General features: G+C 41.1%; 1 protein-coding gene across 5 annotated transcripts in view; it reads left to right on the top strand.

The window, feature by feature from the left end:
• Positions 1 to 869: 869 nt before the first annotated feature.
• The window catches only part of nipa2 (NIPA magnesium transporter 2), a 45481-nt gene continuing 18731 nt past the window's right edge, over positions 870 to 27619 (top strand). The window contains exons 1-3 of one of the 5 annotated variants that reach the window (XM_073044139.1): positions 870 to 1025; positions 19808 to 19909; positions 24517 to 24578. The gene's annotated coding sequence lies outside the window, so the exon portion shown is untranslated. Of the gene's footprint in view, positions 1026 to 1110; positions 1318 to 15484; positions 15653 to 19807; positions 19910 to 24516; positions 24579 to 27619 lie in introns of those variants that run through there. The other 4 variants (XM_073044141.1, XM_073044138.1, XM_073044140.1 and 1 more) reach the window with 4 other exon arrangements.

Below are 27619 nucleotides of genomic sequence, written 5' to 3' on the forward strand. Positions count from 1 at the left end.
GGAGAGAGTGAGCAATTTCAGGTTCCTGGGTGTCAAGGTCTCTAGGGATCTAACCTGGTCCCAACGTATCAATGCAACTATAAAAGAAGACAAGATAGCGGCTATACTTCATTAGGAGTTTGAAGAGATCCGGTTTGTCAACTACAACACTCGAAGTTCTCTGTAGAAGTACCACGGAGAGCACTCTGACAGCTGCATCATTGTCCGATAGGGTGGGCGGGTTGCTACTGTACAGGACCGAAAGAAGCTGCAGAAAGTCGTAAACAACACGCTGGAGGAACGCAACAGGTCGGGCAGCATCCTGACTTGCTGAGTACCTCCAGCGTGTTGTACGTGTTGCTTTGACCACAGCTTCTGCAATGTACTTTGTGTTTAGAAAGTCGTAAATTTAATCAGCTCCATCTTGGTTAAAAGCCTCCATAGTACCCAAGACATATTCAACACGCGGTGTCTTAGAGAGGCGGCGTCTATTATTAAAGACCCCCATCACTCAGGACATGACCTCTTCTCATTGTTGCCGTCAGGTGGGAGGTACAGAAGCCTGAAGGCACACACTCAGCGATTCAGAAACAGCTTCTTTCTCTCTGCCATACGATAACTATGAACCCATGAACACTACTTCACTATTTTAGTATATATTATTTCTGTTTTTGCACTATTTTAATCTATTCAATATGCACATACATACATATATTTACTGAAATTTACTTATTTTTTTCTTTCTATACTATCAAGTATTGCATTGAATTGCTGTTGCTAAGTTAACAAATTTCACGACACTTGCCAGTGATAAACCTGATTCTGATACGTCAGCGTATTCTCCATCGGCTCCGAGGGGTAGCTTGTCCTCCCGGGCGGCAGGTGGCGCAGTTCTGGGAGGAGCGGCACCGACCGGGCTTGTGTGCTGGGGCCCTACTCTGACGGAGGTGGAGGGGTGTTGTCATCTGTGCGTTGCAGTCGAGGATGATAATGAGGAGGAGGAGGCCGGCGTTGGCGGTACCGGTGGGTTACAGCTCGGTCAGACGGTAAGTGAGGGGGAAGACGTGTAACCGGGATCGGCGGGACGGAGTCGGGACCTGCCTGGGGCCTCCGCACCCACGGCGGTCAGTTGGAGTCGCAGAACCCGGCTCCTGCCGCCGGTTACCCCGACAGGGAAGTGGTGGGGGTGGTGGTGTAGGGAAGCAAACATTTCGCCGCCTTCTCCTGGGGGCAGCTGGACACCGGCATTGTCGGTGTGGTAAGGCAGGAGGATGTCTTCCCCCGCGGCAGCCTTCTGGTAACCTTGAGCAGCGCACACAAAATGCTGGAGGAACTCAGGTGAGTCAGTATCTATGAGAGGAATAAACAGTGAACGTTTCGGGCCCAGACCCTCCAAGACTGAGCTGGACCTTGCCTGTGGTCGACAGACCGGGATCTGATTCCCTGACCTGTTCCTCCCACCCTTCACGAACCTGCCATCCACCATTTATTCCTCTGAAAAGTTTCCCTACCTTATTGTCCCCTCCCCGATTTGTAATTATCCACTCGTGTTTTAAGTGGCAGTAAGGCCTCGATGAAATCCTGTTTATCAAATTATTTTTATAATTATTTGGGGACAACCACTTTCTAAATGGATATCAATTTAGAACAGAGATGAGGAACTTCTTTAGCCACAGGGTGGTGAGTCTGTGGAATTTGTTGCTACAGACGGCTGTGGAGGCCAAGTCTTTTGGGTATATTTAAAGCGGAGGCAGGTAGCTTCTTGATCAGTCAGGGTGTCAAAGGTTATGCGGTGAAAACAGATTGGGATTGAGAGGGATTAAAAATCAGCCATGAAGGAATGGTGGAGCAGAGGTGATAGACTGAATGGATTAATTCTGCTCCTGAGGTTTAGATTAGATTAGATTCCATTTTGTTGTCATTGTGCCGAGTACAGACACCAAGCCAAATCAACTGCAGTTAGCGTCTAACCAGAAGTGTAAAGAATAGTGTTGTTTACAAAATAACTGCAATTTAAAAGTAAGTGCTACAGCACACAAATATAAAAGTACTGAGACAGTACAATATGGGTGCAATACTGTTTAGCGCTGTGATGTGAGATTCAGCGGGGCCACAGCCTCGGGGAAAAATCTCTCCCTGTGCCTGCTGGTGCGGGAGCGGAGACACCTGTAGTGCCTACCGGATGGGAGGAGAGTAAAAAGTCCATGGTTAGGGTGAGGTGCATTCTTGATAATGCTTTTCGCCCTGCCCAGGCAGCGTTTATGGTAGATGTTCTCAATGGTGGGCAATTGGTTGCCGATAATCCGCTGGGCAGTTTTCACCACACACTGGAGTGCTTTGTGGTCTGATACGGGACAATTGCCAAACCACACTGAGATGCAGTTGGTGAGTATGCTCTCAATGGCACAGCGGTAAAAGTCTGTCAGTATCCTGGGACAGACATGAGCTTTCTTGATGCTCCACAGGAAATAAAGGTTCTGTTGCGCCTTTTTGATCAGGATGGAGGAGTTCATGGACCATGTGAGATCCTGGGAAGTGTGGACACCAAGGAATTTGAAGCTTGATACATCCTCACTACATTTCCATTGATGTAGATGGGGACGTGAGTGTGGCTCCTAGCACTCCTGATGTCCACAATGATCTCCTTGGTCTTCTGGGTGTTTAGGGCCAGGTTTTTGTTGGCACACCATACAGCCGGGTGCTGGACCTCATCCCTGTGGGCTGTCTCGTCATCCCCTCTGATCGGACCAGCCACCATGGTGTCATCTGTGAATTTGATTATGGAGTTAGAACCATGTACAGGAATGCAGTCATAGGTGAGGACAGGGAGGACAGAAGAGGGCTCAGCACACAGCCTTGAGGCACGCTGGTGTTCAGGGTGAGAGTGGAGGAGGAGTTTGTGGTCCCTTATGGTTATCGTCTAACTGATGACATTTGTTTCAGTTCACAGTTACGTACAGAGGCATTCATCAATTTCGGTGTCTGCATGTGTCTGTCATTTTCAGTTTTTTAGCAACTGAATGGTAGTTCCATCATTTTTTATATATCAGTTTTCAGGAAGTAGGTATCAACATAGTTGGCTGGAGACATCTTGTTGCCTAATATTGTTTATGACAATGTAAATTTTATTAGCAAAAATTAAAGTGGACAACTTCATATTATTTGCAAACATGCTCAGAGAAAATCGTTTGTGCCTTTTCTGGTAGCTTGAGGTGTGTAGCTTTTGGTATTCAAATTGATTTACAGGTTGTCCCAGCTTTGTGGATATTGTTTGTGTAAATCGTGGTGGATTTCCTGGGATTGCAGTCTGAAATATATTTCAGACTACAATCCTTCATTTGTACTTTTTGCTTCAATTGTATCTATAAAAGCAAAGAACAAATATTGTATTTGTAATTTAAAGCCTTTTTATTTCCCCCCATTATTTACTTGCATTCAGACCAGTAGTTGTCATAGCATTTACAGTTGGATTTGTGGCATATTGCTGGATGGGGTTATGTCTGCTGTAAATGCTGCATTTAGTTGATGAGGAAAGCTTTCATGATTTTTTTTAGGATAAATTAGCTCTCCACATCTGACTGGGAGTGCAGTTTGCATTGTAACATGTTAAAGTTTCCACATTCAGCTACCAAGGTTTTAAATAAAAACTACTTCATTACTGTAGAGCAGAGGTACCCAACCTGGGGTCCAGGCAGGGGTATAGGAACTAGTGTGATAGAGCTGAGGATGAGCTAGCTGGTTTACAAGTAGATGATGGATGTAATATGACTGTAAGGAAGGACAAGCCAATGATTGGGCCCAAATGCAGACAAAGCAAAGAGTTAACAAAATTCTTAAGAGCAAAGAATGCAGGTCTGATGGTGCTGTATTTAAATGCACGTAGCATTTGGAATAAGGTAGACAAACTCGTGGCGCAGTTAGAGATTGGTTGGTATGTTGTGGGCATCACAAAGTCATGGCTGAAAGAAGGTCATAGTTGGGAGTTTAACATCAAAGGATATTCTTTATATTGAAAGGACAAGCAGGAAGGCATAGGCAGTGGTGTGGCTCTGTTGGTAAGAGATGGAATTACACCTTAAGAAAGGTGACAGAGTCAGAGAAACTGCATGGTTAAAAAGGGTAATGACAATTGTAATGGGGGATTTCAATATGCAAGGAGATTGGGAAAATCAGGCTGTCGTCAGATCACAAGAGAGGGTACTTGTTGAATGCCTACGAGATGGCTTTTTACAGCAGCTTGTTCTCGAGCCTACTTGGGGAAAGGCTATTGGACGTTGTGTAATAACCCAGAATTTATTTGTCAGCTTAACATAAAGGAACCCTTTGGATCATAATATGATTGAATTCATATTGCAGTTTGAGATGGAGAAGTATAAGTCACATGTATCAGTATTGCAATGGAATGAAGGAAGTTACAGAGGCATGAGAGAGGAGCTTGCCCAGGTGGTTTGGATTGGGATATTAGTGGTGATAACAGCAGTACAGAGGTGGCTGAAGTTTCTGGGAATAGTTCACAGGGCACAGGATAGATATGTCCCACAGAAGAAGTTTTTCTTAAATGGCAGGGCTAGGCAACCGTGGCTGACAAAGGAGGTTAAGGATTGCATAAAAGCCAAAGAAAGGGCATATGAGCTAGCAAAGGTGAGTGGGAAGTTGGATGACTGGGAAGCTTTTAAAATCTAACAAAAGACAACTAAAAAGCCATAAGAAGGGAAAAGATGAAATGAGGGCAAACTAGCTGATAATATAAATCAGGATACTAAAAGTTTTTTCAGTTATATAAAGAATAAAAGGGAGGTGAAAGTTGAAATTGGGCCGCTGGAAAATGATGCTGGTGAGGTAGTAATGGGGGACAAAGAAATGGCCGATAAACTTAGTAAGTACTACACTTCAGTCTTCACTGTGGAAGACAAACAGTGTGCCAGAGGTCTATGAGTGTCTGGGAGCAGGAATGAGTGTCGTTTCTATTACAAAGGAAGAAGTGCTAGGCACACTGAAAGGTTTTAAAATGGATAAGTCACCTGGACTAGATGAACTACATCCCAGAGTCCTGAGAGAGTTGCTGAAGAGATGCACTGGTCATGATCTTTCAAGAATCACTTGATTCTGACATGGTCCCTGAGGACTGGAAAATTGCAAATGTCACTCCACTCTTTTTGAAGGGACGAAAACAAAAGAGAGGAAATTATAGGCCAGTTAGCCTAACCTCAGTGGTTGGGAAAGTTGTGGTCCATTAGCAGGGTGAACAAAGGAGAGGTAGTAGATGTCACTTATTTAGATTTTCAGAAGGCATTTGATAAAGTGCTTGATAGGCTGCTTAACAAGATAAAATCCTATGGTGTTACAGGAAAGTTACTGGCATGGATAGAGGAATGGATGACATGCAGGAGGTAGTGAGTGGGAATAAAGGAGGCCTTTTCTGGTTGGCTGCCAGTGACTCGGGGGTTTAGTTTTGGGACTGCTATTTTTCACATTGTTTTAGATAGTGGAATTGATGGCTTTGTTGCGAAGTTTGCAGATGATATGAATATAGGTGAAGGGGTAGGTAGTGCTGAGGAAGCAATGTGATTGCAGCAGAACATGAACAAATTGGAAGAATGGGCAAAAAAGTGGTAGATGGGTGTTGGGAAATGTATGATAATGCATTTTGGTAAAAGGAATAATAGTGCAGACTGTTATCTAAGTGGGGAGAAAATTCAAACATCAGAGGTACTGAGGTACAGGGGTCCTCATGCAAGATTCCCAGAAGATTACAGATTTATTCTGTGGTTTAAAAAAAGACAAATGCAATGTTGACATTTATTTCAAGGGGAATAGGATATAGAAACAAGGAGATAATGCTGAGGCTTTATAAGACACTAGTCCAGGCTGCACTTGGAGTATTGTCAACAGTTTTGGGCCCTCATCTCAGAAAGGATGTATTGTCATTGGAGACACTCCAGAGGAGGCTCACATGATGATTCCAGGAATGAAGTGGTTAACATATGAGGAGCGTTTGGAACCTTTGGACCTGTACTCCCTGGAATTTAGAAGAACGCGTGGGAATCTCCTTGAAACCTATCAAATATTGAAAGGACTAGATAAAGTGGATGTGGAGAGGATATTTCCTCTGGTTGGAGTATCCAGAACTAAAGGACACAGCCTCAAAATTGAGGGGTGACCTTTTTCAAACAGAAGTAAGGAGGAATTTGAGGATGTTTTAGCCAATGAGTGGTAAATCTGTGGAATGTTCTGCCACAGACTGTGGGTATACTTAAAGCAGAATTTGATAGATTCCTGATTGGTCAGGTCTTCAAAGATATGGTGTGAGGGCAGGCGTATAGGGTTGAATGGGATCTGGGATCAGCCATGATGAAATGGCAGAGCAGACTCGATGGGCTGAATGACCTGACTCTGCTCTGTCCTATGGTCCACAGATCCTTGGGTTAATGGTAAGGCCCCATGATATATATATATATATAAATAAATAAGTTTGGTAACCTCGCTGTAGAGTTATACATTTTAAATCAGCCATTTGTGAAACTTTTTTTAGAGCATCGTCTGACAGCAAATGTCAAAATTGATGGTTTGCATGTATGTATCAGGGAAAAGAAAACAATACACAAAATGCTGGAGGAACTCAGCAGGTCAGGCAGCCTCTATGGAAAAGAGTAAATTTTCGATGTTTCAGGCTGAGACCTTTCTTTAGGACAGAGTGTCTTGGCCTGAAATATTGCCTGTTTACTCTTTTCCATGGATGTTGTGTGTGTTGTTTTGGTGAGGAAGATTTTGTTGTGTTTGTGATAGAAAAGAACTGTTGTGGTGCTGTGCCATGTGATGGGAATGTTTTGGTTTTCATTTTTTTGAAACAAGTAACGTGTTTTAATAGTAAGCAGTAGCAAAAGGTTGTTCTTTGTTCACTGAAGAGAAGTCTTTGAAATATACTTTCACTTTAATCGGGTAGTCATTATTTCGTACAGTGGATTTTGGGAGGATAAATGTTATTGTCACCAAATTTTATTTTGTAATGAATGCAGAAGCTTTAGAGAGTGTGAAGAGGAGAATTACCAGGATGCTTACCAGAGAGCAAGATGGGGCTTTTCTCTTTGGAGTGAAGAGGTGACTTGATTGAGTTTGTAAAAGGTATCAATAGAGTGAACTGCCAGCTCTTTTATCCCCAAGGCGGAAATGGCAAATATAAGAGGGCATAATCTTAAGATGATTGGAGGAAAGTTTCACAGGCTTGTCAGAGATTGGTTGGTGTGTGGAATGCATTGCCGGGGTAATGGTAGAGACAGTGATACATTAGCAACTTTTAAGAGACACTTAGAAAGGCACATGAATGAAAGAAAAAGGGAGGGCTGTGTGTGTGGGGGGGCAATGATTAGATTGATCCTGGAGTCGGTTAGATGGTTGGCTCAACATCATGGACTGAAAGGCCTGTACTATGTGGAACTGTTCTGTGTTATATTCATTATAAAGATGTTCTGAAAGTAGTCTCATTTAAATTTTTGTTTGGTCTGACTCAAAACCCAGTAGAAAACTTCAGTACAGGTACAAGTTGAAAATCAGGGTTTAACAATTAAATTCTTAAAGGAGGGTGCTGTTTAAATGACCCCTTGCTAAGATTGCTCCTCCAATAGATTCAGACCAGCTATTGATCAAGAGATTAGATTCCTAGCTCTTTATTGTACTTATTTAATAATAGTGCACTGTTTATAATCTAAGTCAGACTAGTACTATAACTACTTGTGCAATATTGCACTGCTTTGGGTCAATGTCCTGCAAGGTGATTGAGTCATAGGGTCATAGAGTAATACAGCACACAAACAGGCTTTTCAGCCCAACTGATCCATTTTGACCACAGCATTCTCCCTGTTGATACCAGTGGCCACATTCAGCCCAGAACCTTTCCTGTATCTGCCTCTTAAATGTTGCAGTGTACACACCCTGACCACTTCCTCTGGCAGCTTATTCTAGGTACACTGGATGTCAAAAAAAGTACTTACAGTGTAGGATGCCTTGCAATTTGTCCATTTCATTTTAAATACCATTGCCATTTCTCCAGCACAATTAACACTTCATATATGATTCTTTGGCACTTGTTGAGGATTTAGGTTATTGAGGGTTCAATATGAATAGTTTGTTTTTTACTCTGATCTTGTAGTTGTTTTACTTTGATTAAATTAAAATGTATTGAATACTGAAATTCCTATGAATCTATTACTTACATTGCGTAATTCAAATCTCTGCAGGGCACCAAAGAATTTGAACAAAATCAACATTTTACCTTGTTGACTTAAACTGCTTTTCTGCAAGGAAGTTATGGTCTAATAAACTAGTCATAACTTGAATAATTACAACAATTCTCCAAATCCTGACAGTTAAAAAAATAAACTTAACAGCGTCAATTATTTTTTAATATGTATAACATGTTTGTTTAATATGCTAAACTACTTACCGGTATATCATTGCAGTTGATAACACAAGAGTCAGTCAAAAGATGTGTAATACAAACATGAATTTAAAAAATAATGTTAAAAGTAGATGACACTGATGAAAGCAGAACGCATTTCAAAGTAGAAAATAGAAATATTTTCATACATTTGTTTTTATAATTACTTCCTCTTTTGAAATGGCTATGTTTGAAAATTAACCTTAGATGCCACTGTAGTATAGTGGTTAGTGCAACACTGTTACAGCTCAGGGTGTTCCTGAGTTAGTTCAATTCTGGTGCCATTCTGTAAGGAGCCTCTATGTCCTCCCTGAGGAATGCGTGAGTTTTCTCTAGGTCAGCTAGTTTCCTCTCACAGTCCAATGATCTATTGGGTAGGTTAATTGATTATTGTAAATTGTCCTATGATTAGGTTAGAGTTAATTGGGGTGGCATGGCTCAAAGGGCCAGAGGGCCTATTCCATGATATTTCACTAAATAGAATCAGATATTAAATATTATCATTAAAGTGATACCATTGGTATTGCAACTTAAAAGATCAACAGTATCAGGTGGAGGGTGTTTGTTACCAAAATAGTGGGATGTAATATATTTTAAAAATTTGTAATTTATCAGTAAATTATTTGAATTGACGAAGGGATGCAATAACATTCATATCTTACTTTCACATGAAAAAAGTTCTTTCATCAAATGAAATTAAATACATCTTAAAAGTACAGTCTTATGAACTGTATTTGTCCTCCATATTTAGAACAGTTCAATATTAGATGGGAATAATACAAAGCAAGAACAGAAAATGCTAGAAATGCTCAACAGGTCAGCCAGCATCTGTGAAAGAGAAGTTAACATTAAAGCTCAAAGTCCTTTTCTCCCCCTCATTGTCTTAATCTGTTGCTTTGAAATCTGCTCGGAACTACAGTATTCCAATTGTTGCCTCAACAAACGCTGAATTTCAAATTCCACTAATTGTTGTCTCAACAAATAAAATTTCAAATAGTGGAACTTCAGTGCATTCTTAGTAAGGTGTTCTGTGGTAGCTTGGCAATAATGTTTTAAAGTCATGCTGATCTATCTTGTTTTGAATGAATAGATAGATACATGGATTTTGTTACAAGTTGGAAACTGGTTGTTAGTCTGTTTCATACAGTATAATCAACAAAAGTTACAGGTCACAAATGTCATATATCTGAGATGTCCTGCTGTTTTATACAGTCTTTTATTTATTTTTATTTATAGATGCAACACAGTAATAGTCCCTTCCAGCCCAATGAGTTTGTGCCTCCCAATAACACTCACGTACCCAATTAACTTACTAACCTGTACTGATTCAGTTATATCCTTGTGGTGCTTAAGAAATTGAAGCACTTTGGTTTATCTCCAATAAACCTAAGTGCTTTTATATTGCCATTTAAAGCAGATACCTGTCTCAGGCTGAGCTCTCAAAAAGCAATTTGGAGGCATTTATATACCTTCAACTTTCTGTGAATTCTATGCTCGCAAGGAAGTTGGTGCTTGGGAATAAGGATAATGTGCTTTCTAGTTGAGTTATCCCATATTGGATGGTACAAACAGGGCAACTGTTTTAAGTTCTTCCTTGGAAGATAAATAAATTGTAAAGTAGCTTTCATTCATTCTGGAGTTTCATGCTTTGCAATTGAATTTTCCAAAATTCTTTAGATTCAGAAGATTCTATTAGATAGGAAAATAGCAATTAAAGCTTTTTAAAACTCCCATCAGAGAGGAGGCTACAAAGCATCCATGCTAGGACCACCAGATTCAAAAGCAGTTACTTTCTCAAACAATAACAAGTTACTTTTCCCAAGCACCCACTAACTCACCCCTCCACATGCCTAACTGCCACTACTTTATAATTTCTTGTCAGTCACCTTGCATTCAGACTCTCCTGTGCCTATTCTCACTTTATGGACATACAGTCTATACACACTCACATGTATTTATTTTTGTATTTTTTTTTGTGCTGCATCATTTCCAGCATAACAATTATTTTGTTCTCCTTTACACTTGTGTACTGGAAATGGCATTAAACAGTCTTGAATTTTAAAGTGTGATTATATAGGATATAAAGTGTGATTATATACAGGCCCCTTGGCTTAACATCTGCCATAGGGAAACTGTTAGAAGCTATTATTAAAGGTGTTGTACCATTAGGAGCATTCAGTGTAATCATCCAACTTCATTATGGTGAGAGGAATTTTGTTTGACTTATTAGCGTTCTTTGAAATAAAGTATTGTGGATTAAAGGGAGAAATAGTGAACTGTATATGCTTAAATTTCAAGAAGGCATTGATGATGTGCTGCATCAAAGATTATTGTGGAAAATAAAAACTCTTCATGGAGGGGGTGATGTGGGTAGAAGATTGGCCAGCTAACAGGAAATGCACAGTAGGTGGTAACAAGTGGTGTGCCATTGGGAATAATGGTGTTGTGTGCCATAGGGATGTGTTACAACTTAAAATTTGCATAAATCACTTCTATGTATGGTTGTCAAGTATGCTGGTGACACGAATGGAAAACCCTTATTTAAAGCAATCACCCCCTACAGGGGCAGAGGCCGCTGACAGCAGCTTTCCAGAGTCCTCTGTTCTGGGCCAATTTTTCAAAGCAAAGATCATTCCTCTACCAGGGAGAAGGTCTTTGCCACTTCTGTTGTTTCTGTAGCAATGGTTGTTCTTTTTAATGGGATGGAGATGCTAGCCCTATGCCCAAACCTCCTGTGGCAGCTGGATTTGGAACCATCCATGGAGGAGTTAAACTAATTTGTGGCAAGGACATGAGGTGGATGAATTAAGTGAAAGGGTAAAATTTTGGAAATGTAAAAAATGTGAAATTGTCTACTTAGCAGCAAATGGTACAAAATTGCAGAGCTGTGATTTGATGCATGATTTGCAAAAGGCTAAGATGTGCTTAGAGAAAGTAATTAGAAAAGCTTCCAGGATCTTTTTTGTTTATTGGTAGTAGAGGAGGTTCAATACAGAAGTCAGGAGATTTTGCTTCAGTTGTATCAGACACTGGTGAGAGTACACATGGAGTACTGAGTACCTTATTGATCTCCTTCTTTAAGGAAGGATATTGATAAGCTAGTAGCTCAGAGAAGATTCATTCATAGATTTATGTAGAGAAGGAGCCACAGAAACAGGCTCCTGCACCTGCCAAGATTGCAGTGGCCATCGTGCACCCATGTTCACACTAATTGTTTCCTCACTCGATTTTTCCTCCTTGCATTTCCATCAACCCCCCCCCCCATCCCCCCGCAAGATTCTGCCACTCATCTATTCACGAGGGGCAATCCGCAGTGGCTAGTATCCCACCAAGGAGTACATTTTTTGGGGGAGGTGGGAAAAAGAAACCCACGCAGTTACAGTAGGAACATCGACACTCCGAATAGGCAGCACCAGACACTGGGTTTGAACCCAGCTTGTTGGAGTTGTGGGCAGCAGCTGTACTAGCAGTGTTGATGTTTGTTTACTGATCTTTTATCTGGAATGGAGAGATATGAAAACGCTTGTTCAGGGTAGGCTTGTAACTGGATATTAGACTTCCCGACTGGGAGACTTCAGTCAGTCCGGATTGGAGGCAGCATCTCCAACACCATCACACTGAGCACGGGGGCCCCCCAGGGCTGTGTGCTTAGTCCACTGCTGTTCACTCTGCTGACCCACGACTGTGCTGCAACACACAGCTTGAACCACATCATCAAGTTCGCCAATGACACAACCGTGGTGGGTCTCATCAGCAAGAACGATGAGTCAGCATACAGAGAGGAGGTGCAGCAGCTAACAGACTGGGGCAAAGCCAACAACCTGTCTCTGAATGTGAACAAAACAAAAGAGATGGTTGTTGACCTCAGGAGGGCACTGAGCAACCACTTCCTGCTGAACATCGATGGTTCCTTGGTAGAGATCGTTAAGAGCACCAAATTTCTTGGTGTTCGCCTGGCGGAGAATCTCACCTGGTCCCTCAACACCAGCTCCATAACAAAGAAAGCCCAGCAGAGTCTCTACTTGCTGTGAAGGCTGAGGAAAGTTCATCTCCCACCCCCCATCCTCATCACATTCTACAAGGGTTGTATTGAGAGCATCCTGAGCAGCTGCATCACTGCCTAGTACGGAACTTGCATCATCTCAGATCGCAAGACCCTGCAGCGGATAGTGAGGTCAGCTGAGAAGATCATCGGGGTCTCTCTTCCTGCCATTACGGACATTTACACTACATGCTGCATCCGCAAGGCAAACAGCATTATGAAGGACCCCATGCACCCCTCATACAATCTCTTCTCCCTCCTGCCATCTGCGAAAAGGCACCAGAGCATTCGGGCTCTCATTCGGGCTATGCAGCAGTTTCTTCCCCCAAGCTATCAGACTCCTCAATATCCAGAGCCTGGACTGACACCTTACTGCCCTATTGTATTGTTTATTATTTATTGTAATGCCTGCACTGTTTTGTGCACTTTATGCAGTCCTGGGTAGGTCTGTAGTCTAGTGGGTTTTTTTTTCTGTGTTGTTTTCATATAGTTCAGTGTAGTTTTTGTACTGTTTCATGTAGCACCATGATCCTGAAAAACATTGTCTCGTTTTTACTATGTACTGTACCAGCAGTTATGGTCGAAATGACAATAAAAAGTGACTTGACTTAACTTCAGGTGTTTTGTTGAGTGAGAGGAGAGTCGACATACAAGATTTTGAAGGGAAAATAGAAATCCAAAAAAAAAAATTGCAAATGCTTTAAATCTGAAATAAAATTAGAAAATGGTAGAAAAACTCACCAGGTCTGGCAGCATCTGTGGAAAGAGAAACAGTTCACATTTCAGGTGGAAGACCCTTTATCAGAACTGAGAAAGAGAGAAAGCAAGTTAGTTTTAGATCTAGATAACTAGTTTTAGATCTTGGATCTAGTTCTGTGCAATGAGACAGGTAAGATTAATGATCTTGTAGTCAGGGATCCTCTTGGAAAGAGTGATCTTGGAAAAAGTATGATTGAATTTCGCTTTCAGATGGAGGATAAAATCGTTAGATCTAAAACTAGTGTATTAGGCTTGAACAAGGGGGACTACAACGGGATGAGGGAGGAGTTGGCTAATGTGGATTGGGAGCACAGGCTATTTGCTAGGACAGTTGAGGAACAGTGGAATACTTTCAGAGAGGTGTTTCACAGTGCTCAACAAAAGTATATTCCAGTCAAAAGTAAGGACAGTAAGTGTGGGGAAAGCCAGCCTTGGATAACTAAGGAAATAAAAGATAGTATCAAATTAAAAGCTCATGTGTACGAAGTAGTGGGAGACTGGAGGATTGGGAAAATTTTAGAAAGCAACAGAGAACAACTAAACAAGAAATAAGGAAAGGGAAGATAGAGTATGAAGGTAAATTAGCACAAAATATAAAAACCGATAGCAAAAGTTTTTATAAATATATAAAGTGGAAGAGGGTGGCTAAAGTCATCGTAGGTCCCTTGGAAGATGAGAAGGGGAAATTGATATTGGATGATAAGGAAATGGCTGAGGCATTGAACGACTATTTTGTGTCAGTCTTCACAGTGGAGGACACGTCTAATATGCCAAAGAAGGATGTTATGGACAAAATGGGAGGTGAGGATCTCAATAAAATCACTGTAACTAAAGAGATAGTGATGAGCAAACTAGAGGGCCTGAAGGTAGACAAGTCCGCTGGTCCTGATGGGATGCATCCCAGCATGCTGAAGGAATTGGCAGAGGTTATAGTAGAGGCGTTGGTAATCATTTCTCAAAACTCTCTAGACTCTGGGCAGGTCCCTGTGGATTTGAAGACAACAAATTTCACGCCACCTTTTAAAAAAGATGTAGGCAAAAGACAGGCAACTATAGGCCAGTTAGCTTAACATCTGTAGTCGGGAAAATGCTTGAAGCTGTCATTAAGGAAGGAATAGCAAAGCATTTAGAAAGGAGTGGTTCCACTAGACCATATATGTCAAACTCATGGCCCGCGGTGGAATTATCTTTGGCCCGCGAGATAATATCTAATTACTATTAAAGCTGGCCCCAGTAATCGGAAGCGCCTATGGCATATGATATGGCTAATGCTGAGTTTATTCAGGTACCAGGTTTTCAGGGTTTTTAGTGTTTATTCGGCAGTCTTCTTCATAAGAAACAGAATTTGTAAAGTGAAACACTTTGTAGTTATAGCAGAGACTGAGACACATGAGAGCAGGCTGAAAAAACGGAGGCAACGAAAGCTGCGTTCGCACGCGTCCGACTGATCCGGCCCGCATGAAGCTGCATTTTGCTCAATCCGGCCTGTGACCTAAAATGAGTTTGACACCCCTGCATTAGATAGACTCAGCATGGATTCAGAAAAAAGGCAGGTCCTGTTTGACAGACTTACTGTTTGTAAGACACATTCCAGATGGGTTCTGTGAACAGTATACCATGTAATTCACTCATGTTTGTTATCCATCTCCATTCTTTTGTCTCTGTCCTTCCTCCGCCAGCTGTCTCCAGAAAATGGCTACCCGCAATCCTTCTAGAATGTTCTGGGGCATTTTATTGGCCAAATGTTATTTAAGACAAATCCTGTTGGCTAATTCAACAAGCCTAACTTATCAATCAACTGAATTACTCAATTGTCTAATAGAATTAAAAGAACAAAACACCCAACAGCATAACTGCATTAATAAAATAAAGCGTGGTCTTAAACCTGTGGTATTACATAAGGTATTGCAATTTTTGGACAGGTGAGCTGGAAGTTTTTGACTGAGGATCTCAGATAAATTTTCTGCATTGCTACCAATGCTTAACTAATATAGCAGTAATGTGGTTTGACCAGAGCAACTGACATTTTAATCATGATATGTCTATCTTTTATTCTATTATCTTCCCACATAATTCAATATTATAGTAACACTATTCATTGTTGCTCTGCAATGGTGCATTGAACTGCAAAACTACCTAGCCTTAGTGATATTTTGAGTTGGAATGAGAAAGACGAATGAATTAGCACAGACTGGTTGAGTTACTGATATCTATGTTGTATTTTGTGCCTGTGCAGAGTGCAAATTAAATTTATTTCCTATTGTTTTCAGAATGGGAATTGGTGACAGAAGGCAGTTGCAGAATGTTGATTTCTTTTGCTCCCATTTGTTGGCAGTTTCTTGAAATCATGAAACTTGAGCGTTGATTAAAGCTGTACCTCTGTCACTGGACTCTTCCATTAGTGCTGCAGAAAATAGGTATAGAAATGTTTCAGAAAGGTAAGAAAATGTTAATGTGGAAGGACACTCTGTTTTCAATAGCTGCATGTCAGGATTTCTTCTCTAAGTGACACAATTGTCGGAATTTCTCAATCCTGGAAACTAATCTCCACCATCCTAACCAACCATCCTATAGTTATATATTTGAAGCGATCTGAAAAGCAGCATGTTAACCAGCTGACATTCTAGACTGTTAACCATTCCTTCCAGGTGAGGCAGCACTTCACCTGTGAGTCGGCTGGTGTGATATACTGTGGTGCTCCTGGTGCAGCCTTCTATATGTTGGTGAGATTCGACGCAGACTGGGAGACCATTTAGCTGAACACCTACGCTCTACCAGAGGAAGCAGGATCTCCCAGTGGCCACATATTTTAATTCCACGTCCCATTCCCATTCTGATATGTCTATCCATGGCCTCCTCGACTGTCAAAATGAAGCCACACTCAGGTTGGAGGAACAACACCTTATATACCGTCTGGGTAGCCTCCGACCTGATGGCATGAACAATGATTTCTAGAACTTCCGTTAATGCCCCTTCTTTCCCCCATCCCTTATTTATTTATTATTTTCCCCTCTCCCCCTCTCACAATGACTCCTTGCCTGTTCTCCATCTCCCTCTGTGCTCCCCTCCTCCTTTCTTTCTCCCTAGGCCTCCCGTCCCATGATCCTTTCCCTTCTCCAGCTGTGTATCCCTTTTGCCAATCAACTTTCCAGCTCTTAGCTTCATCCTTCCCACCCCGTCTTCTATCAATTCAGATCTCCCCCCCACTTTCAAATCTCTTACTATCTCTTCTTTCAGTTAGTCCTGACAAAGGGTCTTGGCCCCTAACGTCGACTGTTCTTTTTCCTATAGATGCTGCCTGGCATGCTGCGTTCCACCAGCATTTTGTGTGTGTTGCTTGAATTTCCAGCATCTGCAGATTTCCTTGTGTTGACATTCCACATTAAACTCATTTAGAAAAATAAAGCTAATCTTTCTTTAAAAGTAAATGAAAAAGGTCACTGACTTGTATACAGCTTGCATTGTTAAAATAGTTTGACCGGAGGGTGCTCATTGCATATATTCCACTTACCAGAGGAATTAGTGACATTTCTGCTGAACTGTTTGTGACATCAAAATTTGGAGTTCAATTCCGGTGTCCTCTGAGGGAAAGTTTGTACGTTCTTTTCATGTGCATATGGGTTTCCTCTAGGTCGTCTGGTTTACTCCCACAGTGCAAAGACCTACCATTTAGTATGTTAATTGGCCATTGTAAATTGTCCTGTGATTAGGCTGGAGTTAAATCAGTGGGTTGTTGGTGGTGTGGCTCAGTTGGCTGGAAGAGTCTGTTCTGCGCTGCAGCTCTAAATAAGTTACTAAATAAAAGTGAAAGTGGAATATTAGTTCTGACACAAAGTCAAGTGACCTCTCAGTATTTCAGAAAAGGACAACAGAAGTAGAAACAAGACTATTTGGCATCTTGTGCCTACTCCACTATTCAGTGAGATAATCGTGGGTCTTTTGACTCAGAGCTACCTTCTTGTATTAACCTGCCTTGAGACCCAAAATCCTTTGATCTTTTGCTTGAATATATTCTTCTGGGTGATTTCTTAAGACTTACTATGCTCTATTTAGTCCTAGAGCATAGAAACAGATCCTTCAGCCCAATTTGTCCATGCCTATGAAGGTGTACGCTAATCCCATTTACGTGCATTTGCCTCCTTTATCTCTACTCCTTTCCTATCCATGCACCTGTTCAAATGCTGTAAATTGTACCTGCCTCTGCCATCTCCTCTGGCAGCTTCTTCTGTATACACATCACCCTTTAACTAGATGGACTGAAGAGTCTATATCTGTGCTATTGTTCTATGACTCTAGAGGTGTACAGAGTAACACTTCCTTTGTGGGGAAAAAAAATACTCCTTCCGATCTTATTTAAATATTTATCCTCTCACCTTAAACCTAGATCCTTTAGTTTGTCTCCCCTACACTTGGGGGTGGGGGTTGATGGTGGAAACTGTCTATTCTGTGTATGTCTTACATAATTTTATAAACCCTTATAATCAGGATCAGGTTTATTATCGCTGACATAGCTTGTGAAATTTAGTTTTAGCGGCAGTATAGAGTGATGCATTAGTTACAATAAGAAATTTATAAAAATGGTGAGAAAAAGAGAGCAAAATAATGAGGTGGTGTTCATGGATCATCCAGAAATCTGATGGTGGAAGGGAAGAAGCTGTTCCTTAAACATTGAGTGCACATCTTCAGGCTCCTATACCTCCTCCCCGATGGTGGTAGTGAGAAGAGGGTGTGTCCTTTTTGGTGGGATGGCTAATGCCCATGCAAGTCATCCCATAGTTTCCTGCACTTCATTGAGAGCAATTCCGGAATATCCAGCCCTCTATTCCAGGTAACATCCTGGTTAATCTTGGGCCAGAGTCTCCTCTACTTCCTGAGAAGACTGAGGTCCAATGGAGTAGGCAGGCCTCTCCTTTACATGTTCTTCTGGTCTATTGTCACTAGTACAGTCCTCTGTGTGGTGGTTGGCTGGGGCAATGGCATTAACACGAGTGATGTCAACAGGCTTAATAAACTAATGAGAAAACCTGGCTCTGTTAGAGGAGTCAAACTGGAGGCTGTGGTAGAACAAAGGACCCCACGGAAAACCCTGGCAATTCTGGACAATATTTCTCACCTTGGCTGAACAGAGGAGCACTTTTAGTAATAGACTAAGACAACTGCGCTGCTCCAAAGAGTGCTATATGAGGTCATTCTTACCCTTGGTCATTAGGCTTTATAATAAGTCAACCTATAGCCGGGGAAGTGATGACCCCCCCCCCCGTTAGCCTGTTTGAGGTAACCTTTTTTTTATTCTTATTTTCTAATATTTGTGTATCTCTGCTCTGGTAATGTTACTGTGACACTGTAACTTCCTTTGCAATCAATAAGTAGCTATCTATCGATCTAATTTCTTCTGCACTCATTCTAGTGCTACTACAAGTGCCGGTAGGTGAACTATAGCATAGATGAGTGGTAAAAGAATACATAAAAGTGGTGGAAGTTTATGGGCACATGAGAGAGAGAATAACTTGCAGGACGATATGGAGAAGAAACCAAGGGGAATAGGATTGATGATTGCTGCAGGCTAGCCAAATAGCCTTTTTTGTTACCCTTTTGACAGACAGAAAATATTTGCTTAATTTCTCTGGGTTGGCCATTCTTAGAACTTATTTCCGTAATCTTTTGTGCCTTAAGTGGTTATTTGCCACAACCCGTGCATTAATTCTTGAAATGTTAGCCTTTGTTTGCTGTGAAACTGTTTAATATGGTATCCCAGTCAAAAATTGATGACTTGTGTGTCATACCTGTTTAGTTATTTCCAGTAACAAGAAGTTGTGACAAAAATACATCAGATTGCAAGTCCCATTTTGTAAATACTATTTTATGCAAATCCTGCATTTTAGCCCAAGTGGGGCTTTTGTTTGGCTTACTCCTGCTCCTATTTCTTATATTCTTATGTTCTTATGTTAAGTTTTAATCCCACATATGAAACATCTGTCATACTTGAAACTTGCAAGCCAACTTTTTTTTTTAAGCAAGATTCCAGGCCCCCAAAAGTGGTCACAACATCTTTGTCTTAGTTCATTTTTTATTGCACCTAATTATCTTTAGTACTGTTTGTAGCTGAGTGACTAAGATTTAAGACAGTACTCTTGAAGCGTCTAACCACAATCTGTGCACTGGCACTTCACTTGGTGCTTAGGATATATTCTTAGTAATGAGAGCACTAATGGAAACCATGCTAAAAGGGGGGTCAGTGTAGCAATATAGAGATGCAGTATTGACAGCACTGCTATGCTAAGAATGTGGTATGGAGCCAGCAATGAATTGCCTCTGTGGTAGCATGTGAATCTCTGAGCTGGAGAGAACTGTGTCAGAGTTATACAGCACTGAAACAGGGCCTTCAGCCCACCTCATCCATGTTGACCAAGATGCCTATCCAAACTGGTTGATGTGCTTGCATTTGGCTCATATCATATCTCCTTGTATGTGTCCATATGTCTTTCAATTATTGCAATTGTACTCACCTCTGCAGCTCATTCCATATACCTATCACCACTATGCGAAAACAATGCAGCTTAGTTCCCTTTTAAATCTATATCTTCTCATTTAAGATGCCCCACCCTGGTTTAAAAAAGAAGTTTGCAAGTAAACAAAGAGGATGAGATAGCTTTCATCACATCCGGCAGAAGAAACAAAGACACAATATGATCCAGGTAATCTGTCAACCCATGTGGCAATGACGTGCACTCGCTGCACCAGCCAGGATTTAGCTCTGAGCTGCACACTCCCTACTGACTGGCCAAACTACTTGCCCAGGCCTGCCCATCACCAATCCTCATAAGCAGACCTTTCACACCAAACAATGGGAGAAATTGATTGGGTGGGCTGTTGCAGTGGAGAGAAGGGATTTGCAGGAGGCTTCCAGAACCATACTTCACACTGCTTGGCCTAAGAAAAAAGTATTTCTAAAACAAAGAGGACCACATAACAATGATCAAATTTATGGGCTGTAAGTGCTATGAGTCAGCACTCTACAGAGTGGTGCTGAGCAAGGTACCAGTGGACTGGCACCGTCAATACCACCAAGCACTAGAAAAACTATCAGTTGTGACCCTGCTCATAGCCACAAAATTGTGGGTTCAAATCTCAATGATGAGTAGATCTGGTGACTTGGGCATATATTCCAAAACACATTTCTGGGCCCAAATATTGTGAAGCATCTGGGTGAATTTCGGGCATTTGGCAAGGAAAAGAACACGAATTGTTGGTGAATGAGTGGAATTTGTGGCAGGCATTGAACATTGTGCCTTAAATCTTCAACGCACAATTCCCTCTGCTGGAAGTTAAAGTCTGTCCCGAGCCTTATAGGCTCATCAGGCCGGTACTTATGCCGGTTTCCGTAGTGTGAAGCGACTGAGAGTACGAGACTCCCCCCCCCCCCCCCACTGCCCCACACTAGGATGCCAGTCTATTGCAAGGTTAACCCCCAGCATTTTGCCGGTACCCATTTTCAGCTGGGTGGACTGGAGCAATGTGTGGTTAAGTGCCTTGCTCAAGGACACAACATGCTGCCTGGGCTGGGGCTCGAACTCACGACCTTCACATCACTAGTCCAACGCCTTAACCACTTGGCCACGTGCCACACACTGGAAACCTAGAGTAACACAAAATGTTGGAGGGACTCAGCAAGTCAGGTAGCATCTGTGGAAAGGAATAAAGAGTCAATGTTACATGCCGAGAACCTTTTTCAGGAATGAGAAGACTGGGAGGAAACCAAAATAAGAAGGTGGGGTTGGGAGGAAAAGTTAGAAGGTGGTAGGTGAAGCCAAGTGAGGGGAAGAATCTGAGCAGTGATCTAGATAGGTTAAATAAGTGGAGAAGAGATTGATAAAGGGAGTCTAATCTGGCAAAATAAGGTCCTTCACTTTGGAAGGAAGGGTGAGCAAGTTATTATTTAAATTGCATGAGTATAAAATGCTATGGTGCAGAGAGATCTTCAGTTTAGAGTACATGAAACACAGTATGTAGTCGCACTATGTACTTGAGAAGACCATAAGACATAGGAGTAGAATTAGGCCATTTGGCCCATTGACTCTGCTCTGCCATGGTTGATCCTCTTTTCCCCTCTTCAGCCTTCATAGCCTTCTCCCCATAACATTTAATGCTGTGTCCAATCAATAACCTATCAAGCCTGCCTTAAGTACACCCAACAACCTGTAGGTTTTTATAAGCTTCCCAATCCTCTGTCTTCCAACTAATTTTTGTGTTGTTGTATGCCCTCTCTTTTGCTTTTACTTTAGCTTCAACTTCCCTTATCAGTTACGGTTGTACTGTTTTGCCATTTGAGTATTTCTGTTGGAATGTTGGCTTTCATTGTAAGTGCTATGAATATAAAAGTAGGGAAGTTTTGATGCAACATATGCAGACTTTTGAGCCCACATTTAATTTTGGTCTGCAAACTTAAAGATTGATATGGAGCCAGTGCAGGGAAGGTTCACTTTGATTATTGGAATGAAAGAATTAATGTAGGAAGAGAGGTTAACCAAGTCAGCCCTTTAACCATAGGAGCGTATAAGAATGATGGGTGATTAAAATATTCAAGTCTTGCAGGGGCAGAGTGCAATTGATGGGGCAGTTACTGAATTCCTGCCAAAAACAAATCACTGGGCTGAACAAGCTTTTTCACAGCTGTCTTTGTACAGTGCAAGAAGTGTCCAAATGATGTGCTTGGAATGGTAATGTGGTCAAAGCAATTATAATTATGCAGAGAGCTGAAATTTCGTAGGAAGTAGACCAGATTAACCTAAATGGCAAACCTGAGGATGTGTGGTTTTGTGAGGCATTGTGGGAAAAACTCTTAGTTTTATGGTACGAGTGATTTAAGTAAGGACATTGCTAAATGCAGGACCATACACAAAGCTAAATCATAGACCATAAGACATAGGGGCAGAATTAGGCCATTCAGCTTGTGAAGTCTGCTGTACCCTTCCATCATGGAGTTTGTTCCTCCATTACATCGTAGCTGATTTATTAGTACCTGTGTATTCACCTGAACAGGAACAGAAATGTTTTCTTTTTATAGACAGTTTCATGTTGTAAAACCATTGGTAGAAGGTCTGGTTTTAAAAAAACAAATTGGTTGAGAAAGTAGGTGTAAGTTTAAGCATTCTGTGAAGAATGACTGTAGATCACTGTATCCAGTGCATCATTCTTTATAACTTCCACCTTCTCCAACGAGATCCTACCAGTAAGCACATCTTTCTCTTTCCCGCACCCCCAACCCAAGTTTTCCATGGGGATTGTTCTCTGTGACTGCTTTTCCCACTCGTCTCTCCCCATTGATTGCACTTATCCCTGCAGGCATGACCAGCCACTACGCCACTTCCCTCAATACCATTCAGGGCCCCAAGCAATGCTTCTAGGTGAGGTAACACATTACATGTGGGTCTGTCAAGATCATCTTCTGTATACAATACTCCCGGTATGGCCTTCTCTACATTGCTGTAGACTGGGGGATTGTTTTGTCTAGCAGTTTCACTCAGTTCACTGCAAAGGGCATGATCTCCTGGTGGCCACTCAATTCAATTCACCTTCTCATTGCCATTCTGGCATGTCTGCATGGCCTCCTTCACTGCCGTGATGAGGCCAAATTCAGGTTGGGCGAGCTTTGCCTCGTATTCTATTTGGATAGCCTCAGTCAGAAGGTATGAACTTCAATTTCTCCAAATTCCATAAATCTTGCCTCCTCACTTTTCCATTCCTCATTCTGGTTACCCCTTCTCTTCTCATCTGTGCATTGCCTCCCTCTAGTGCCCCTCCTCTTTCCATTTCTCCCATGGTCCACTCCTATCAGAAACCTCCTTCTTCAGCCCTTTACATCTTCCTCCTATTCCTTTCTAGCTTCTTACTTCATCCCCTTCCCTCACCTGGTCTCATCTATCACATGGCAGCTTGTAGTCCTTCCTCTCCCTCCACATTCTTATTCTGGCCTCTGCCTCATTTCTGTTCCAGTCTTGATAGAGGGTCTCAGCCCAAAACATCAACTGCTTATTCCCCTCCATTGATGCTACTTGACTTGCTGAGTTCCTCCAGCATTTTGTATGTTGCTCAAGATTTCCAGCAACTGCAGAATCTCTTGCGTTTTACCACAGGGTTGTTGCCAGATATCGTGCACATTGGATGTCCTTCAGTAACAAGGGCAATAGACGTTCGGTAGCTGTGTATTTCTTGGTGAATCCCACCAGACCAGACAGAGCTGAGCATTACCACATAAAAGACACATGATCATCAGCTGAGGCACAAAGAAAAACAATGGGGAATTTAAGTCAGGACCAAAATGAAAATTGCTCATAAAGATACAAAGTGCTTGGCTATCCAGACTTCAGCTTTCGATATAAGTGTAAAGGAGATGAGCTTGCAGTGCAAACAGTCATTTTAATGTAGCGTATGCTAAATATTGTATACTTGTAATAAGTTATGGGCACTTTAACCTTAAGGTAATTCTATGTTCTGTTAAGACAAATGTGTTAACCTTGTTGGTACAATTTGAAACATATTCGTTCTGCAATCTTAGAAACTGACATGTGCCAATCCCCATCACCTCCCTCTGTTCAGAATTGTTCTTTTTTTTAAAGTTTCGTCACTTACCAGTCCATGTATGGTTTCTGAGAACTGTACATAACCCAAAGTTTCTAAAATTCAAAGACGCAATCTGCTGAGATGGCTGTTGGCTAAAACCACAGAAGTTGTAATAGGAAGTTAATTAGCTAGAGGTTAGTATGATCTTGGCTAATTTCTAGGTTAGTTAATTATTATTAGATCTATACTCCTGATACAAAGCATGCTGGACCACAGGAGTTGCCAGATCACAGATAGCTCGACTAGAGTTTCAAACTGAATGTATGGAACAGATATTTGAAAAAGGCACCTTGAATTGATAAAACTACTGGGAACAGTGTAACTCTCCAAAGATATTTTCTAATTTGCTCCAGTGATGCTATGGTAATTTTCAACTCATTAACTGATAACACATAAAGTAGCTATGATTTCCTCTAATATTTGGCAATATCACCGAAGATGATATTGAATAATTGTTTTATAACTAAATGCAGAATCAGTTATGTGGGCATATGATTGATCAAAATGCTTGAAATGAACAGACCATATGGCTTAGAAGCTCAGATGAGAATTTCACTCTGGTATGTACTTGGATTATAAATTATGAGAGTAAGGAGCAAAATTGTGAATTGTGCATGTGGCAGTTTATTCACAGTTGATGGCTTTCCTGATTGTTTCTCTAATTCATATATTTCCCTAACAGGCTCACCACATTACAGTGATAAATGGAATGCCAGTGGATTTATTGAAAAGAAGAACTGCATGGTAATATTTTCAGTAAAGAACGTAAAGGCCTTGAGTATTGTTTGAATTTTGTATGGCTTTGTTTTAATAGCTTGTGTAAGTAGTGCTTGGGGAAAGACGTAAAATCTTTGATAAATACTGCTTTGATCTAGCAGTTTCATATCTAATTGCATAGCACTTTAAGTATCTTCATCTACCTATTCTGAGACAGTAAAGTTTTGTGGTCAACACACACAAAGTGCTGGAGGAACTCAGCAGGCCAGGTAAAATCTACGGGGAAAAAAAGTACAGTTGACATTTCAAGTTGAAACCCTTCAGCAGGACTGGAGAAAAATTGCTGAGGAGTAGATTTAAAAAGTGAGGGGAGGGAGAGAGAAACACCAAGTAATAGGTCAAACCTGGAGGGGGAAGGATGAAGTAAAAATCTATAAAACTGATTGGTGAAAGAGACAGAAGGTCATGCAAGAATGAAAAAGGAGAGGAACCCCAGAGGGAGCCAAAGGGCGGGCAAGGAGATAAGGTGAGAGAGGGAAAGGAGGATGGGAAATGGTGAAGTGGGGAAAGGGCGGGGGGCATTACCGGAAGTTTGAGAAACTGATGTTCATACCATCAGGTTGGGAGCTACCCAAAAGGAATATGATGTGTTATTCTTCCAACCTAAGTGTGGCTTCATCATGACAGCGGAGGAGGCTGAATGCGTTTATCGGAATGGGAAGTGGAATTAAAATGGGTGGCCACCCCGCTTTTTCTGGCAGAAAGAGCGTAGATGCTCGGTGAAGCGGTCTCCCAATCTATGTTGGTTCTCACTGATATACAGGAGGCTACACTGGGAGCACCAAACACAGTAAATGACCTCAACAGATTCACAGGTGATGTGTCGCCTCACTTAGAAGGACTGTTTAGGGCCCTGAATGGTAGTGAGGAAGGAGGTGTAGAGGCAGGTGTAGCACTTGTGCCACTTGCAAGGATGTGTGCCAGGAGGAAGATCACAGATGTTTAATAGAGCTATGGAATGTAGCTGAGTTTGGGGGCAATGACAAGTATCTTGATTTCATATAGAGTGAAAAGAAAATCTCAATTGTCGGTATTCTTCCAGTGTTCACAGACTTATACTGGCTTGCGTTACTACAAGTTCTCAATAATCTATACAGTAGGTCTGATGAAGGGTCTCGGCTTAAAACGTCAATTGTTTATTTTTCGTAAATGTTGCCTGGCCTGCTGAGTTCCTCCAGTATTTTGTGAGTGTTGCTTTACATTGCCAGCATTTGCAGATTTTCTCATTTTTATACAATATGTCTGTCTGTAGGGCACAGTCTGATTCCTTTATTTTAAATGCCTGTCAGATCTCCCTTAGCTCTAAGGTCTTGCAGAGGAACAAACAATTCTTTTAAGTTGTTTTCTCCAATGAGTTTTTAAGCCAGATTTTATTCTAATTTTCTCATCATCAAAAGAGGGAAGCAACAATGTGCAAAGTATTCTAGATAAAGCCTTCCAAGGCCTTCTATGAGGCCATTATAAAGTTTACCGAAAATGTTTTGGGCAGAATCTGAATTTTCCTACCAGTGCATGCCAGTACTCATTTTCATCTTGCTCTTGTCTTTGTAGCCATTAATTTTAATAGTGTTATGCACTAAGATATTATACCCTTACTTTACTGGAGGCTTGATATTAACCTTGCCAATGCTTTATATATGAATCCTGTTCTTAATAAAAACAAAACTAGTATTTGTCATGAATTCAAAAAGTGGTCCAGTACGTATGTTTACAAATTTATCCAGTAAAAACAGTACCTGATGAATTGTGTATGACATATACTGAAAATACGATAGGTCCCCAGTGAGGAGTTATGAAACATGAGATTCTGCAGTTGCTGGAAGTCCAGAGTAACACACATCCAAAATGCTGGAGGAACTCAGCAGGTCAAGCAGCATCTATGCAGAGGAATAAACAGTTGACATTTGGGGCTGAGACTCTTAATCAGGATTGAACTGTCTGCCGGAAATGCCAGCAGTTTACTTCTCTCCATAGATGCTGCTTCACTTGCTGAGTTCCTTCAGCATTTTGTGTGGAATTCATAAGTAGCTCACAGAGGTATGTTTAGGAAAATCTTCATCCTCCTCTTGATGGGTATAAAATTGAGTTGCCCATTTTAAGTCTAGTGAAATACTTTATTTAAATTATATTTAATTTATAATTAAATTTTTCTTTATAACATCAATAGATATATTACAAATGGGTTTAATTGACTAGAGTAAGCAATCATTTAATAGGCAGGGCTACTATTCTATGTAACAAATACATGTTATTTCTTCAATCTATGTTTCTGTAAGTGGAAATAGTAGGTCATGTGGAAACGTTGTGGAAATGTACAGCTGTCAGTGCTTTCTCTGTAATGGAGGCATTACACCTGCAGCTCCTATAAATTTGCCAATAATCATCTTTGCTGTTTGTACTGCCCTACACATGGTGAATTTCCATACTGCATGAAACTTTAGTACATGCAGGAAGAACCAGAATCAGGTTTAATATCATTGACAAATGTCATGAAATTTGCTTTGCAGCAGCATTACAGTACAATACGTTAAAAGTGCTATAAATTACAGAAAGAAAAAAATATTAAGTAATCTGTGCAAAATAAAAGCAAAGTAGAGAGGAGGTGTTCATGGGTTGATTCACTTTGGCAACCTAGTGACTACAGTTGTAAATACTGAAAATTACCTGAAATTAATAAATTCTCAGTGTGGGAATCTATAAATCCAATCAGAGTGAAACTTGTTGAGGGTTTTCTTTCTAGGTGAAAGTACTGGCAAATTTTTATGTTTGAATTTTCAACAAAGTCTAGTAAGTTGTCACATAATTAACTAATTCAAAACACAGAAACCCCAGGGAGCTGAAGCAGTTCTTGAGGTGGTAAAAGTAATTGGCAGTATTTTCACATGATGAAGGTTGTTATGAAACTAGGGTTCATTACAAAGCCTCCTGATGTGAACTTCCTTGGGGACTGGGGTTAGGATTATTGCGATTCCTGAAGTACATAATAACGTGACTAAAGAGACTGGAAC

Source organism: Hemitrygon akajei, chromosome 4, assembly GCF_048418815.1.
Source record: "Hemitrygon akajei chromosome 4, sHemAka1.3, whole genome shotgun sequence".
Taxonomy (NCBI): Eukaryota; Metazoa; Chordata; class Chondrichthyes; order Myliobatiformes; family Dasyatidae; genus Hemitrygon; species Hemitrygon akajei.